Below are 15,070 nucleotides of genomic sequence, written 5' to 3'. Positions count from 1 at the left end.
ATTCACAAAGATCTTAGGTATAAAAAATCAAGGAGACTTGCTTAAAATCTCCTTTGAGGCAGAAAATCATTGGAATTAGCCTTCAAAATAGGCCTGTGTTTTGTTTCTTCTGCCAAACTATCTCTAGCACTATCTCTGTTACATAGTTCACAAGCATTCATTGAGAGATTAAGTCATACTGATAAGTCATAAAATACTGACTCTGCCCAGAGTGATGTGCCTCCCTCACAAAAACAAGCAGAAAGGCACAATTCCTTTGATGTCAAATTAGATATTCTTGAGTTCCGTTCATAGTCCCACCGAAACAACTGCAAAATGAGCAAATCATTGGAAAAACGTTCAATTGTTCCCTATGGAAATATCATCCTCTTTTCATTACTGGCAACATTCTAGGACTGCCTATTTTCAGTTCCCTGTAGTATATCCAGGGAAACTGAGACTAATTTGAATACTGGTGTATTAGTTTCATACTGCCTCTGTCACAAATTATCACAAACTAAGTGGCTTAAAACAACATAAATTTATTATCTGAAACTTCTGGAGGTCAGAATCCTATATGTGTCTTACTGGGATAAAACGAAGGTGTTGACAGTGCTCAGTTCTGTTCTGGAGGCTCTAGAAGAGAATCTTTTTCCTTTCTTTCTTTCTTTTTTCCACTTGCTAGAGGCTGTCTGCATTCCTTAGCTCATGGCCCCTTCCACCATCTTCAAGCCAGAAATATCTATGGAATCATTCCTATTTGGTATCACTCTGATATTGATTTTCCTGTCTCCATCTTTTACTTTATAATGAACTTTGTGATGACACTAGACTCTTCCAAATAGTCCAAGATAATCCACCTTCTTGAAATCATTAATTTAATCACATCTGCAAAATCTCTTTTGCCATATAAGGTAACACATTCACAGGTTCCAGGGATTAGGATGTGAAGATCTCTAGAAGGCTATTTTTCCGTCTACCACAATTGACCCTAAAACTAATAATTAGTCCACTGTGATTGCACACAGGTACTCACCTGTGTAAATTCATTCAATGAATTCACCCAGTTAATGTAGTCAGAGTAGGCCATTGATCATAAAAATACTCCTCCCCAGTCTTTCCTACTAGAAATCAAGGGATTTGAAAACCATTTTCCACTTAACTATGAATCAGAAGCACAGCTCCTCCATCACATTTACTCCAGGTGCCATTGCCATCAGAATCTCTCTCAGTCATAAGGAAAATCCAAGTACAACACTTATTTTAATATATACATATATAAATATATGTATATTTATGTCTATATATATTTATATGTATATATAAATTTATATGTGTATATTTATATGTATATATAAATTTATATATGTATATTTATACGTGTATGTAAACTTTGTATATTTATGTATGTATATTTTCATATGTAAATGTTTTACACATATATAATATAATATATAAACAAAATATAAATATCAACATAATATAAATATAAATAAAATATAAATATATAAAATAAATAAATAGATAAAATATGAATAAAATATAATAAAAACTATATATATACACACACATATATACACACACATATATCCAAGACGGCATTGAAGACTTACACTGAATGCTTCTGGATTAAACACTTTAAAAATATTAGGGAGGCTCAAATTAGAAGCTGGCAGCCAAGATGGTAAAGGGCATAAAATATATGCACCATACAGAATGTTTGAAAGAACTAGGAATGTTCAGTCTTTAGACAGATAATCAAAAGCTATTTTCAGAAAACTGCAAGGAGATATGACAAGGATCTTATCTTAGGTGAAGAGCTCTAATAGCAAGGAGAAGATTTACTTCAGAATACAAAAATCCCAACCACTGGATAGATGTTAGAAAGAACCACATTTTGGTTTAATTTTAAATCAAATTTAAATCTTTTGTACTAACTAGAGTTGTCTAACAATGGAACAGCCTATCTGAATACCCTATATTAGAGGTGTCAATGGGAGGTGGTTGGCGTTGGGGTCAGCGTGTTTCCTAAACAAAGGAATGAACACACAAGACAACACAAGACAAGACAAACATGGCGGCCGCCTTGAATGGCACGCTCTGCTTTATTTTATACAGTCGTTTGTGGAATGTTGCCAAGTCACAAGACACATTGTTGTTTTTCTGACCTTTCCCTGACTTTCTGGATTTTCAAGATGTTTACACATAAACAAGCCCCCAGGGTCTGCTGTTAGCAGCTGGCTCCTTTGTCCTCCCTGTTTGCAGGGAAGGAACGCCCTCTTCGTTTGCAAGAGCAGGACTTATCGGGAACGCTCTGCTTCGTTTCTAAGAGCAGGACTTATCGGGAACATCTTGTTTGCGAGCACGTAGTCCTCTACAGGTTGGGGAGTTGTTGGTCAAAGGACACAAAACTACAGTTAGATAGGAAGAGATCTATTGTACACAGCATAGTGATTACAGTTAACGATGATATATTGTACTATTAAAAAATGATGAGAGTAGATGTTTAATGTTCTCACCGCAGAAATGAAAGCTATGTGAGGTAAAAAGAAACCATTCTTCAGAAGAAAAAATAATGTACTGCCAACACTTAGGTCAAGGTATCATTCTTCTTTCGGAGGCCTGGGATTTATTTACAATATAATTTGTAGTGACTCATAATACTGGTTAACATTTCAACTAGGATCACTGTGTTTTCTTAGTCTTAATTATACAAAATTAATTGTATCTAGCTATTGTGTTATTCACAATAGCCAAGTCACAGAATCAACCTGTGTCCATCAATGGATGATTGGATAAAGAAGCTGTGATAAAAATATACACCATGGAATACTACTTAGCCATGAAAAAGAATGAAATCATGTCCTCTGCAGTAACATGGATGCAATTTCCCATTATCCTAAGTGAATTAACACAGAAACAGAAAGTCAAATACAGCATGTTCCCACTTATAAATGAAAGCTAAACAAGGAATACACATAGTCATGCAGAGTTAAATAATAGGCAATGGTGACTATTAAAGGTGAGAGGGTGGAAGGGGGGTGAGAGATGAAAATTTATCTATTGGGTATAAAGTACACTATTTAGATGATGGGTACACTATGTAATATATCCATATAACAAAACTGCATTTGTACCCCCTAAATTATAAAAAAAATAAAATAAAATAATTTCCTGCTCTATGCTAAAACAGTTATTCCCCTAATACTGAAGATTTAATCACATTTTATTTTTGTTGAAAGATAAAATTAATGTTTTTCCATGGTTAAAGAGCTGGTTAAAAAAAAATAAAATTGGTACTGGAGATGGCAGAGCTCACCTCAGGCTTGAAAGGCTTGAAAGAAGGCCTGAGTCTAGAGTGAAATATAGTCTCTATTTGTCCAGGGTTTTTATGAGAAAGTCATCTTAGTTTCACATATCATTCATCAAGCAATTATCTGAATCATCACCTTTTTTTAGAAAACACTGAGGCTGAGTTAGCTTTTAATCAGCAAACTCCAAGAAGAAATATCACCTCCTTGATGATTTCTCTAGTGACTTAGGGAAAAAAAAAAAAAAAGTGTTCCCAACTCCAGAATTGAGGAAAATGGACAAAAGACTATTGACAGAAAGAACAACAAAAAAATGATTGAACAAAGGATGATTCATAATCCATTTATTACATACTATGTCCAAAAATGTAGTTTAAGAAAAACGCAGTGGAATCATAAGTGAGGCTCAAAATAAACTTTTTGTACACAATGAAGTTAGAAAATACAAACCATCTTAATCTCACAAGGTAATTGTGACCTGAAATAATGCCTTCTAGTATCTATTTTTGATTTACTCTTAGTATTGCCTCCAATTTTATGGTTTTGGGTTTAGCACATAACTTGTGCCTCAGCTTGTCTTCCTGACTCATAAATTGTGTTTTAAAGAAGTCACATTAGGGTTTTAACCAATTATTTTGGGCTGCTAAGGAAAAAAAAAATCCTTTATTTCAAAGAAATTCAAAGTACTTGCTATTAATCACATTTTAAAAATCTAACTACCATTCCTAGGAAGTAGGGTTAAGGTCATTTCTATCTTACCTGGTGACTGGGGTTGGGGAATGGGATGAAACAAAGGTTAACCCATTTCCCTAAGGCCCTTTACGCCCCAATACAGAGTTTCCTGGCTGATTAGCATACTGATGATGACAAAGATTTCTAACAAATTAGCATTAAACTACATTAAAAAGTCGCAGCATTCAGTATAGAGTTCTAAAACAGTGATATTTCTTCTACAACAACAAGCAGTATAATAATTCAAAGTTTTATGACAAAATTTTTCTGGAAATTGAACCTTTTAAAGCATTGCATTGGGTATTACGTTAGCCATGCCATGTAATTTTCTTCATTTATAGCACAATCGACTATCATGAATGAACAACTCCCAATACTTGAGCTTTATGGAATTATTGATTAAAGAATTTGGCCAGGTGCGGTGATTCACACCGGTAATCCCAACACATTGGGAGGCCAAGACTGGAGGATCACTTGAGACCAGGAATTCAAGACCAGCCTGGGCAACACAGCAAGATCCTGTTTCTAAAAAAAAAAAAAAAAAAAAAAAAAAAAAAAAAAAAAAAATTAATCAGTCAGGCCTGGTACTAGGGAGAGTATTGAGATGGGAAGATTGCTTGAGCTCAAAATTTGGAGGCTGCAGTGAGCTGTGACTGCACCACTGCAATCTAGCCTGGGCAACAGAGCGTGACTTTATCTCAAAGAAAAAAAAAAAAAAGGAACCTTTAAAATTAGTTTTAATTCAGTACGTCTCGAGTTTCCTATAGGAATATTCCGCTTATCACATGATCTTACAGTGTACTGATCCACAGGCAGGAGCAATACACAGAATGCTTCCTAAAAAGAGAAGAGAGGTAGAAAAGAAAAAAAAAATCAGACTTATTTTAAGTTTTTCAAAACAAAATTGGTTCTTTCAGAACTAAGGCCTTGTTCTCTACAGAGTTGAGTATTTGATCAGTGGGTACTTAGGAAATATATATTAAATTGATAACTACTGGCTTTCCATGTGTTGTACAGTGCTTGATTTCCTCTGCTTCCACAGTTTCAATAATCTGATCTCTCACTTCACCACAGGAAAAAAAAAGGTAAAAAGAAATCCTTCAGTGATCAGCCAGATTTCTGCAATCTCAGACCCAGAGTCTAGGACAACAAAAAATAGAAAGTATTACTGCAGCATATTACCAAAGGAGGTTGTATATTTCTTTCCTTGGAGAATTCACTAAGAGAAAATTGATAATAATATTTCTGGGACAGTTCACAAACAGTCCTTACATGGATGGACTAGATGATTTCCCATGATCCCTTCTATACATATGCTTCTAACATTTTATTTGCAATATGTTTGATGGTGATGAAGGTGGGACAGACTAAAAGTCATTCTATACAATGGAGAATGAACTGTCAGTGTTATGCTCAAGCTTTCTTAATAACAATTGACATTAATAACAAAAAAGAGTAATGTTTTATTCCATGACCCTTCTACCTAGAAATCATTGTTTTAGTTCCACCTAAAGCACCATTACAAAATGTGGAAAGCCATAGTGTTGTTTTAAAAAGAACAACTTTGATGCTAGGACAAAATTTATCCACTAGAGCAACATGGCCCAAATGGATTCTGATGCTTATTAACTCCTGGTAGTAAGACAACCATTTTGCCAGAGTTCAAATGTTTGCAGTGGGGATTGTTACAAATATACTGGGGAGAAAGATAAAGGGGAAAGGTGGAGCAAAAATTATGTTTACTTATTTAGTAATCTGATGGAAACCTAAGGAGAAATAATTACTTTAGCACTTAGACTTTTTGCCATACAGTTGGCCAAAGGCAAACATTGAGCAGCCACAGCACTGAAAATTCTGGCACAATAGGTGATTCTTATCAAATTTAATTGTAGCAGCAGCATGAATTAACTCCAAAGTAAATAAAGCAGAAGGGGGAGAAGAAGACACATGCAACAATCACTGGAACACCCAGATATATAAGGCAAAAATTATTAGAGCTAAAGAAAGAAATAGACCCTAACACAATAATTGTTGGAGGCTTCAAGACCCATCATTCAGCACTGGACGGATTATACAAACAGATAATCAACAAAGAAATATTAGAATTCATTTGCCCTGTGGAACAAATGGATCTAATAGATATTTACAGAACATTTCATTCAATGACTGCAGAATACACATTCTTCTCCTCAGCACATAGATCATTCTCAAGAATAGACCATATGTTAGGACACAAAACAAGTTGTTAAAAATTCCTCAAAAATGAAATTATAAGAAATATATTTTCTGAACACAATGGAATAGAACTAGAAACCAATAACAAGAGGAATTTTGGAAACTATCCAAACACATGAAAATAAGACAATATGCTCCTGAGTGAACAGTGGGTCAATGAAGAAATTAAGAAAATTGAAAAAAATCTCTTAAATCAATAAAAAGAGAAACAGGATATACCAAAACCTACGAGATACAGAGAAATAAATAGTAAAAAATAAAAGTTTATAGCTACAAGGGTAACTTCAAAACGTTCTTAGAAAAACTTCAAATAAACAACTTAAAGATGCGTCTCAAAGAACTAGAAAAGCAAGATCAAATCAAACTCAAACATAGAAGAAAATAAATAAATAAGAGAAGATCAAAAATAAATTAAATTGAAATTAAAAAAACACTAAAAAAGATCAATGGAAAAAAAAAGTGGGTTTTTTGAAAAGATGAAAAGAATGGACAAACTTAAACCCAGAATAAGAAAGAAGAGAGAAGACCCAATTAAATAAAATCAGCAATTAAAAAGGTGATATTACAGCCAATACCACAAAAATTGAAAAGATCATTAGAGGTACTATGAGCAACTATATGCCAATTAATTGGAAAACCTAGAAGAAATTGATAAATTCCTAGAAAATACAACTTAAAAATATTGAAACATGGAGAAATCCAAAACCTGAGCAGACAAAAAACAAGTAATGAGAACAAAGCTGTAATACAGTCTCCCAGCAAAGAAATGTCAGGACCTGATGGGCTTCATTGCTCAATTTTATCAAACATTTAAAGAAGAACTAATACAAATCCTACGTCAAAGTATTCTGAAGAACAAAAAAAGCAGGAAATACTTTCCAACTGATTCTACAAGGCCAATAGTACACTGGTACCAAAACTGGACAAAGACACATCAAAAAAGAAAACTATAGGCCAATATCACTGATGAACATCGATGCAAAACTACTCAACAACATACTAAAAAATTCATGAACACATTAAAAAATCGTTATTCATGATCAAGTGAAATTTATCCCAGGGATGCAAGGATGGTTCAACAGATACAAACCAATCAATGTGATACATCATATCAATGGAATGAAGGACAAAAACCATATGATACTTTCAGATGATGTTAAAAAAGCATTTGATAAAATTCAATACACCTTCATGACAGCAAGTCTCAAAATACTGGGGATTGAAACATACCTCAATATAATAAAAGCCATATATGAAAGAATCACAGCTCGTATAACACTTAATGGGAAAAAAAAAACTGAAAGCCTTTCTTCTAAATCTGGAACACCACAAAGATGTCCACTTTCACCACTGTTATTCAACATACTACTAAAAGTCCTAGCTAGAGCAATCAGACAAGAGAAAGACGTAAAGGGCATCCCAATTTGAAATGAATAAGTGAATTTATCCATCTTTGTAGATGATGTGATGTTACATTTGGAAAAACCTAAAGACTTCACCAAAAAATCCCATTAGACCTAATGAACAAATTATGTACAGTTGCAGGATATAAAATCAACACGCAAAAATCAGTATCATTTCTAAATGCCAATAGTGAACAATCTGAGAAAGAAATCAATAAAGTAATCCCATTCACAGTAGTCACAAACATAATAAACTACACAGGGATTAACTTAAACAAGTGAAAGCTCTCTGCAATGAAAACTATGAAATATTGATGAAAGAAACTCAAGAAGGCTGAAAAAATGTACACATATAAATGTACATATATATGTAAATATATATATATAGTTATCCGATGCTTTTGCCTCACAGCTCTTAAGATTCTTTCCTTTGTCTTGACTTTAGATAACCTGATGACCACGTGCCTAGGTGATGATCTTTCTGTGACAAATTTCCCGAGTGTTCTTTGAGCCTCTTGTATTTGGATGTCTAGGTCTCTAGCAAGGCCAGGGAAGTCTTCCTCAATTATTCCCTCAAATAAGTTTTTGATTTCTTTCTCAGATTGTTCACTATTGGCATTTAGAAATGTTACTGATATTTGTGTGTTGATTTTTTATCCTGCAACTGTACATAATTTGTTTATTAGGTCTAATGGGATTTTTTGGTGAAGTCTTTAGGGTTTTCCAAATGTAACATCACATCATCTGCAAAGATGCACAAATTGACTTTTTCATTTCAAATTGGGATATATCTATATCTAGATACAAATAAATAGATATAGATATAGATACATAAAACCTGTCAGATTAACAGTAGATTTCTCAGCAGAGACCTTACAAGTCAGAAGAGATTGGGGCCCTATCTTTAACCTCAGTAAACAAAAACAAAAAATATATATATAAGCTAAGAATTTTGTATCCAGTGAAACTAACCTTCATAAATGAAGGAGAGATAAAGTCTTTTTGAGACAAACAACTGTGGAGGCAATTCCCCACTACCAAGCCAGCACTGTAAGAAATGCTAAAAGGAGTTCTAAATCTTAACACATAACCCTGAAATACACCAAAATAGAATCTTCTTAAAGCATAAATCTCAGAGGACCTATAAAACAGTAACACAATTTTTAAAAAAGTATTCACACAACAATTAGCATGATGAAAAAACAGTACTTCATCTCTCAACACTAACACTGAATGTAAGTGGTCTAAATGTTTCACTTAAAAAATGCAGAATGGCAGGATGGACAAAAATCCTACCACCAATTATTTGCTGTCTTCAAGAGACTCATAAGGACTCACATAAATTTAAGGTAAAGGGGTGGAAAAAGATATTCCATGCAAATGAAAACCAAAAGCAATCAGGAGTAGTTATTCTTATATCAGGCAAAACAGACTTTAAAGCAACAAAATTTTAAAAAGACAAAGGGGCATTATATAATGAAAAATATCAGTCGAACATGAAAATATCACAATCCTAAATATATATGCACTTAACACAGGAGCTCTCAAATTTATAAAACAATAACACTAGACATAAGAAATGAGCGACACAGCAAAACAATAATAGTGGGGAAATTCAATACTTCACTGACAGCACTAGACAGGTCATCAAGACAGAAAGTCAACAACAACAACAATAACAAAAACTGACTTAAAGTATACCCTAGAACAAATGAACTAAACAGATATTTACAGAACATTCTACCCAACAACTGCCGAATATACATTTTTTATCAGCACATAGAACATTCTCCAAGATAGATCATATGACAGGCCACAAAACAAGTCTCAATATATTTAAGAAAATCAAAATTACTATCAAGTTCTCTCTCAGACCACAATGGAATAAGATTGAAAATTCACTCTAAAAGGAACCCTCAAAACTATACAAATACATGAAAATTAAATAATCTTCCCCTGAATGATCTTTGAGTCAACAGTGAAATCAAGATGGAAATTTAGAAAATTCTTTAAACTGGATGATAATAGTGATACGAACTATCAAAACCTCTGGGATACAGCAAAAGTAGTGCTAAAAGGAAAGTTCCTAACATTAAAGGCCTACATCAAAAAGTCTGAAAGCACAAATAGACCATCTAAGCTCACACCTAATGGAACTAGAGAAATAAAAACCAAACCCAAACCCAGCGGAAGAAAAGAAATATCAAAGATCAGAGCAGAACTAAATGAAATTGAAACAAAAAAAAATTAAAGATAAATGAAACAAAAAGTTGGCGGTTTGAAAATATAAACAAAATTGATTGACCATTAGTGAGATTAAGAAAATAAGAGAAGATACAAATAAATATATATAAATAAAATGGCTTTAATCCAAAGACAGACAATAACATGCTGGCAAGGATATGGAGAAATGGGAACCCTCGTACACTCTTGGTGGTAAGGTAAATGAGTACAACCACTATAGAAAACAGTTGGAGGTTCCTCAAAGAAACTAAAAATAGAGCTTACATATATGTGATCCAGCCACCCCACTGCTGGGTACATATCCAAAAGTAAGACAATTGATATATCAAAGAGATAGCTGCACTCCTGTGTTTATTGCAGCACTATTCACAATAGCCAAGATTTGGAAGCAACTTATATGTCCGTTGCCAGACGAATGGATAAAGAAAAGATGGCACATATACACAATGGAGTATTACTCAACTATAAAAAGAATGAGATCCTTTCATTTGCGACAACTTGAATATAACTGGAGGACATTATTTTAAGTGAAATGAGCCAGGCACAGAAAGACAAACTTTGCATGTTCTCACTTATGTGTGGGAGCTAAAAATTAAAACAATTGAACTCATGGAGATAGAGTAGAACCATGATTACCAGAGGCTGGGAAGGATAATGGGTAGGGAGGATGGGGATGGTTAATGGGTACAAAAATATCGTTAGAGTCAATGAATAAGATCTACTACTTAATAGTGTAACCAGGATGACTGTGGTCAACAATAATTTATTATACATTTTAAAAACTGAAAGAGTATAATTGGATCACTTGTAACACAAGGAAAAGATAGATGCTTGGGTTAATGGATTCTCTATTTATCCTGATGTGATTATTATACATTATGTGCCTGTATCAGAGTGTCTCATGTGCCTCAGAAATATGTGCACCTGTGGTAAATGACAGAAACAGACAATGAAGCCACAAATCTTTAATTTATTATGACTGCAACATTTGGCTTTAATCAGAACTGTATAATAGTCATGTCTTTGTGGAATGTTCCAGTATAAAAAGGAAGTGCAAACTGTGCTTAGGACCTACTTTCCTCACTTTTCTGCACACACAAAAATTAAAAATTGAAAATTAAAACAAAAACAAAGTAAATAAGGCATATTGATACATAGAATACTGAACTAAACTTCAAACCAAACTGTCAGGAATTCTATAACCCTTGGAAAAGAAAGGGGAAAAGCCAAGGAGAGCAGAAAGAGTGACAAACAGAAAACGGTTGAGATTATAAATAAAGGAATGAATACAATTCAGATTTTTATAAGACATAATTGTTTGCACAAAAGATCAAAGCTAGGGTGATCTCAAGGTGAGGGAATTATAGAAAAGTCTAAAAGGCATTTTTCAGATAATGAAAAAGGGAATTTAGTGGGCTTTGTTCCATAATCCCAGGGTAAATGATAGAAACAGACAATGAAGCCACAAATCTTTAATTTATTATGACTGCAACATTTGGCTTTAATCAGAACTGTATAATAGTCATGTCTTTGTGGAATGTTCCAGTATAAAAAGGAAGTGTAAATTGTGCTTAGGATCTACTTTCCACACTTCTGTCTAGTGAAATGGCAAGAAAATTGCGTAACAGTTCAACTGAAGTAATAAATTATCACTTTTCAGAACTGTCATTCAATAAGAAGATCATTGTCAGGGTGACTGGAAAGGGTAGGCAGAATATATTTGCACACTTGTTGGGGGACAGGACAATGCTAATTTCTATGAGACAGCTTACCAACAGGCAGGCAGGGAGTCCCTAAAGTACCTCTGCCTTGACTCCCTTCTTATTTGCAGGCCATGTAACTTAGTCCCTCACACTGACATCTCCATACTTTCTCCCTCACTCTGGCTCAGGGAGGAGGCTGAGGAAATCTTTATTCCTGGCCTTTTCTCATCCTTGAGAACCTAGGTCCAGAGTTTAGTCCAGTGACTGGCAATAAGTATTTTCTGAATGAATGAGTGGATCTGAGGGTGAAAGCAAGATAATTCCCAAGCACAAATCATAGATTCAGAATTGGCAGGACCTATCTACATAATCTATTCAAATTGTCCACCCTGCACAAGGCTCTGCACTTGAACATCTCTGCCAAGCGCTTATATGGTACATGTATGTGTACCTACTATCAAGTTAGTTCAATGTAGAAGTATTGAATGTAGAAGTATGAAATTCTAGGGGAGAGAGTTTATGGAACCAGAGCTCCATAAACTCTCTCCTCTAGAATTTAACAATGCCATTGATATGGAATCCCAAACTTCTGATTTAATTCCATTTACCTTTCTTTATTTTCTTTCTTGAATAGTATTCACCAGATCCTAAGTCAGCCCAGAAATCTTAAAGGAAGTGGTATGCCTACCAATTTTCTAACCGTATACTCTTTCCAGCCTCCTAGATTGGCATTAGGAAGCTCCTAGATCCAGAAGCTAGACTGGCATTAGGAAGAAGAGAAAATAAGTGTAAAGTATTAGATCAGTTACACTTTCTTATGACTAAAATAATCCATCCCATAGCCAGAAGTCAAAGTGTAAAAAGCAATATGTTCTTTCCTATTCTGTGAAGAAAGACATTTGTAGCTTGATGAGGATGGCATTGAATCTATAAATTACCTTGGGTAGTATGGCCATTTTCAAGATATTGATTCTTCTTATCCATGAGCATAGAATGTTCTTTCATTTGTCTGTGTCCTCCTTTATTTCGTTCAGCAGTGGTTTGTAGTTCTCTTTGAAAAGGTCCTTGACATCCCTTGTAAGTTGGATTCCTAGGTATTTTATTCTCTTTGAAGCTATTGTGAATGGGAGTTCATTCATGATTTGGCTCTCTGTCTGTTATTGGTTTATAAGAATGCTTGTGATTTTTGCACATTAATTTTGTATCCTGAGACTTTGCTGAAGTTGCTTATCAGCTTAAGGAGATTTTGGGCTGAGACTATGGGATTTTCTAAATATATAATCATGTCATCTGCAAACAGGGACAATTTGACTTCCTCTTTTCCTAATTGAGTACCCTTTATTTCTTTCTCCTGCCTGATTGCCCTGGCCAGAACTTCCAACACTATGTTGAATAGGAGTGGTGAGAGAGGGCATCCTTGTCTTGTGCCCATTTTCAAAGGGAATGCTTCCAGTTTTTGCCCATGCAGTATGATACCGGTTGTGGGTTTGTCATAAATAGCACTTATTATTTTGAGCTACATCCCCAAAATACCAAACTTATTGAGAGTTTTTAGCATGAAGGGTTGTCGAATTTTGTCAAAGGTCTTTTCTGCATCTATTGAGATAATCATGTGGTTTTTGTCTTTGGTTCTGTTTACATGCTGGATTACGTTTATTGATTTGCATATGTTGAACCAGCCTTGCATCCCAGGGATGAAGTCCACTTGATCATGGTGGATGAGCTTTTTGATATGTTGCTGGATTCGGTTTGTCAGTATTTTATTGAGGATTTTTGAATCGATGTTCCTCAGGGATATTGGTCTAAAATTCTCGTTTTTTGTTGTGTCTCTGCCAGACTTTGGTATCAGGATGATGTTGGCCTCATAAAATGAGTTAGGGAGGATTCCCTCTTTTTCTATTGATTGGAATAGTTTCAGAAAGAATGGTATCAGCTCCTCCTTGTACCTCTGGTGGAATTCAGCTACGAATTCTGTCTGATCCTGGACTCTTTTTTGGTTGGTAGGGACGTTGTCTGCAGGCACTCAGAATGGTCCAGCATTTGATATACTGATGTAGGCTTTCCTACAATACAGCTTCTAACAAAAGCAGGCTGTCTCGAATCCCTGGTAATAGAATTGTTTACCTTTTTACCAAGAAGGTTGGGAAAGCACCAAAATCTGCATGTGGTGTGTGCCCAGGCAGACTTTGAGGGGTTCGTGCTGTAAGACCTAAAAGTTCTTATGAGAATGTCCAAAACAAAGAAACATATTAGCAGGGCCTATGGTGGTTCCATGTGTGCTGAATGTGTCTGTGATAGGATCAAGTGTGCTTTCCTTATCGAGCAGAAAATCATGGTGAAAGTGTTGAAGACACAAGCACAGAGTCAGAAAGCTAAATAAAAAAATGAAACTTTTTTGAGTAATAAAAATGAAAAGACAAAAAAAAAAAAAAAAAGAATAAGAGAGGAGACCACCCCTCATATTGTCTTATGGCCAATTTCTGCCTCCAAAGAAAGAAAAAGTAAAAATTAAAAGCCAGAAACAAAATCCACAAGCAGACAGCCCGGCGCCACACCCTGGGCCTGGTAGTTAAAAATCAACCCCTGACCTAATCGGTTATGTTATCTATAGATTATAGACAGTGTATAGAAAAGCACTGTGAAAATCCCTATCCTATTTTGTTCTGATCTAATTACTGGTGCATGCAGCCCCCAGTCACGTACCACTTGCTTGCTCAATTGATCACGACCCTCTCACACACACCCCCTTAGAGGTGCGAGCCCTTAAAAGGGACAGGAATTGCTTACTTGGGGAACTCGGCTCATGAGACAGGAGTCTTGCTGATGTCCCCGGCCGAATAAATCCCTTCTTTCTTTAACTCGGTATCTGAGGAGTTTTGTCTGTGGCTCGTCCTGCTACATTTCTTAGTTCCCTGACTGGGAAGCGAGGTGATTGGCGGATGGTCTAGGCAGCTCCTTAGGCAGCTTAAGCCTGCCCTATGGAACATCCCTGCGGGGGACTCCGACCAGCCTGAGCATTGCGCATCCTGAGAGCGCTCCTGGGTAGGCATTTACCCCGGTGGGACGCCTCACCAGAGCGGTGTATGGCAGGCCCCCGTGGAGGATCAACGCAGTGGCTGAACACTGGGAAGGAACTGGTACTTGGAGTCCGGACATCTGAAACTTGGTAAGACTAGTCTTGAGAACTTGCCCACTCCATTTCAGTGGAAGCGTGGCCTGATCACCCAGGGCGTGCCTCTATCGGCACTTTGGTTTGGTTTTGGCTTTGGTTTTGCCTTGGTTTGAATTGCGTGACAGGACCGGTCTTGGGAACATGCCCACTCCATTTGAGTGAAAGCGTGGCCTGATCACCCACAGCATGCCTTTATCGGCACCGTGGTTTTGGTTTTGGTTTTGGTTTTGATTTGGTTTAAACTGCTTGACAGGACTGGTCTTGGGAACTTGCCTACTCCATTTGAGTGGA

General features: G+C 35.6%; 1 protein-coding gene and 1 pseudogene across 1 annotated transcript in view; one reads left to right on the top strand and one right to left on the bottom strand.

Annotated features, from left to right (window-relative positions):
* The window catches only part of SH3BGRL (SH3 domain binding glutamate rich protein like), a 94,953-nt gene that overhangs the window by 59,880 nt on the left and 20,003 nt on the right, over positions 1–15,070 (bottom strand). The window lies entirely within an intron of this gene.
* Positions 13,636–13,987, top strand: LOC123571202 (large ribosomal subunit protein eL34-like; annotated as a pseudogene).

The sequence above is a fragment of the Macaca fascicularis genome, chromosome X (assembly GCF_037993035.2).
Source record: "Macaca fascicularis isolate 582-1 chromosome X, T2T-MFA8v1.1".
Lineage (NCBI taxonomy): Eukaryota > Metazoa > Chordata > Mammalia > Primates > Cercopithecidae > Macaca > Macaca fascicularis.
The sequence above is the reverse complement of the archived record's forward strand: the minus strand, read 5'-3'. Positions and strand labels throughout refer to the sequence as shown.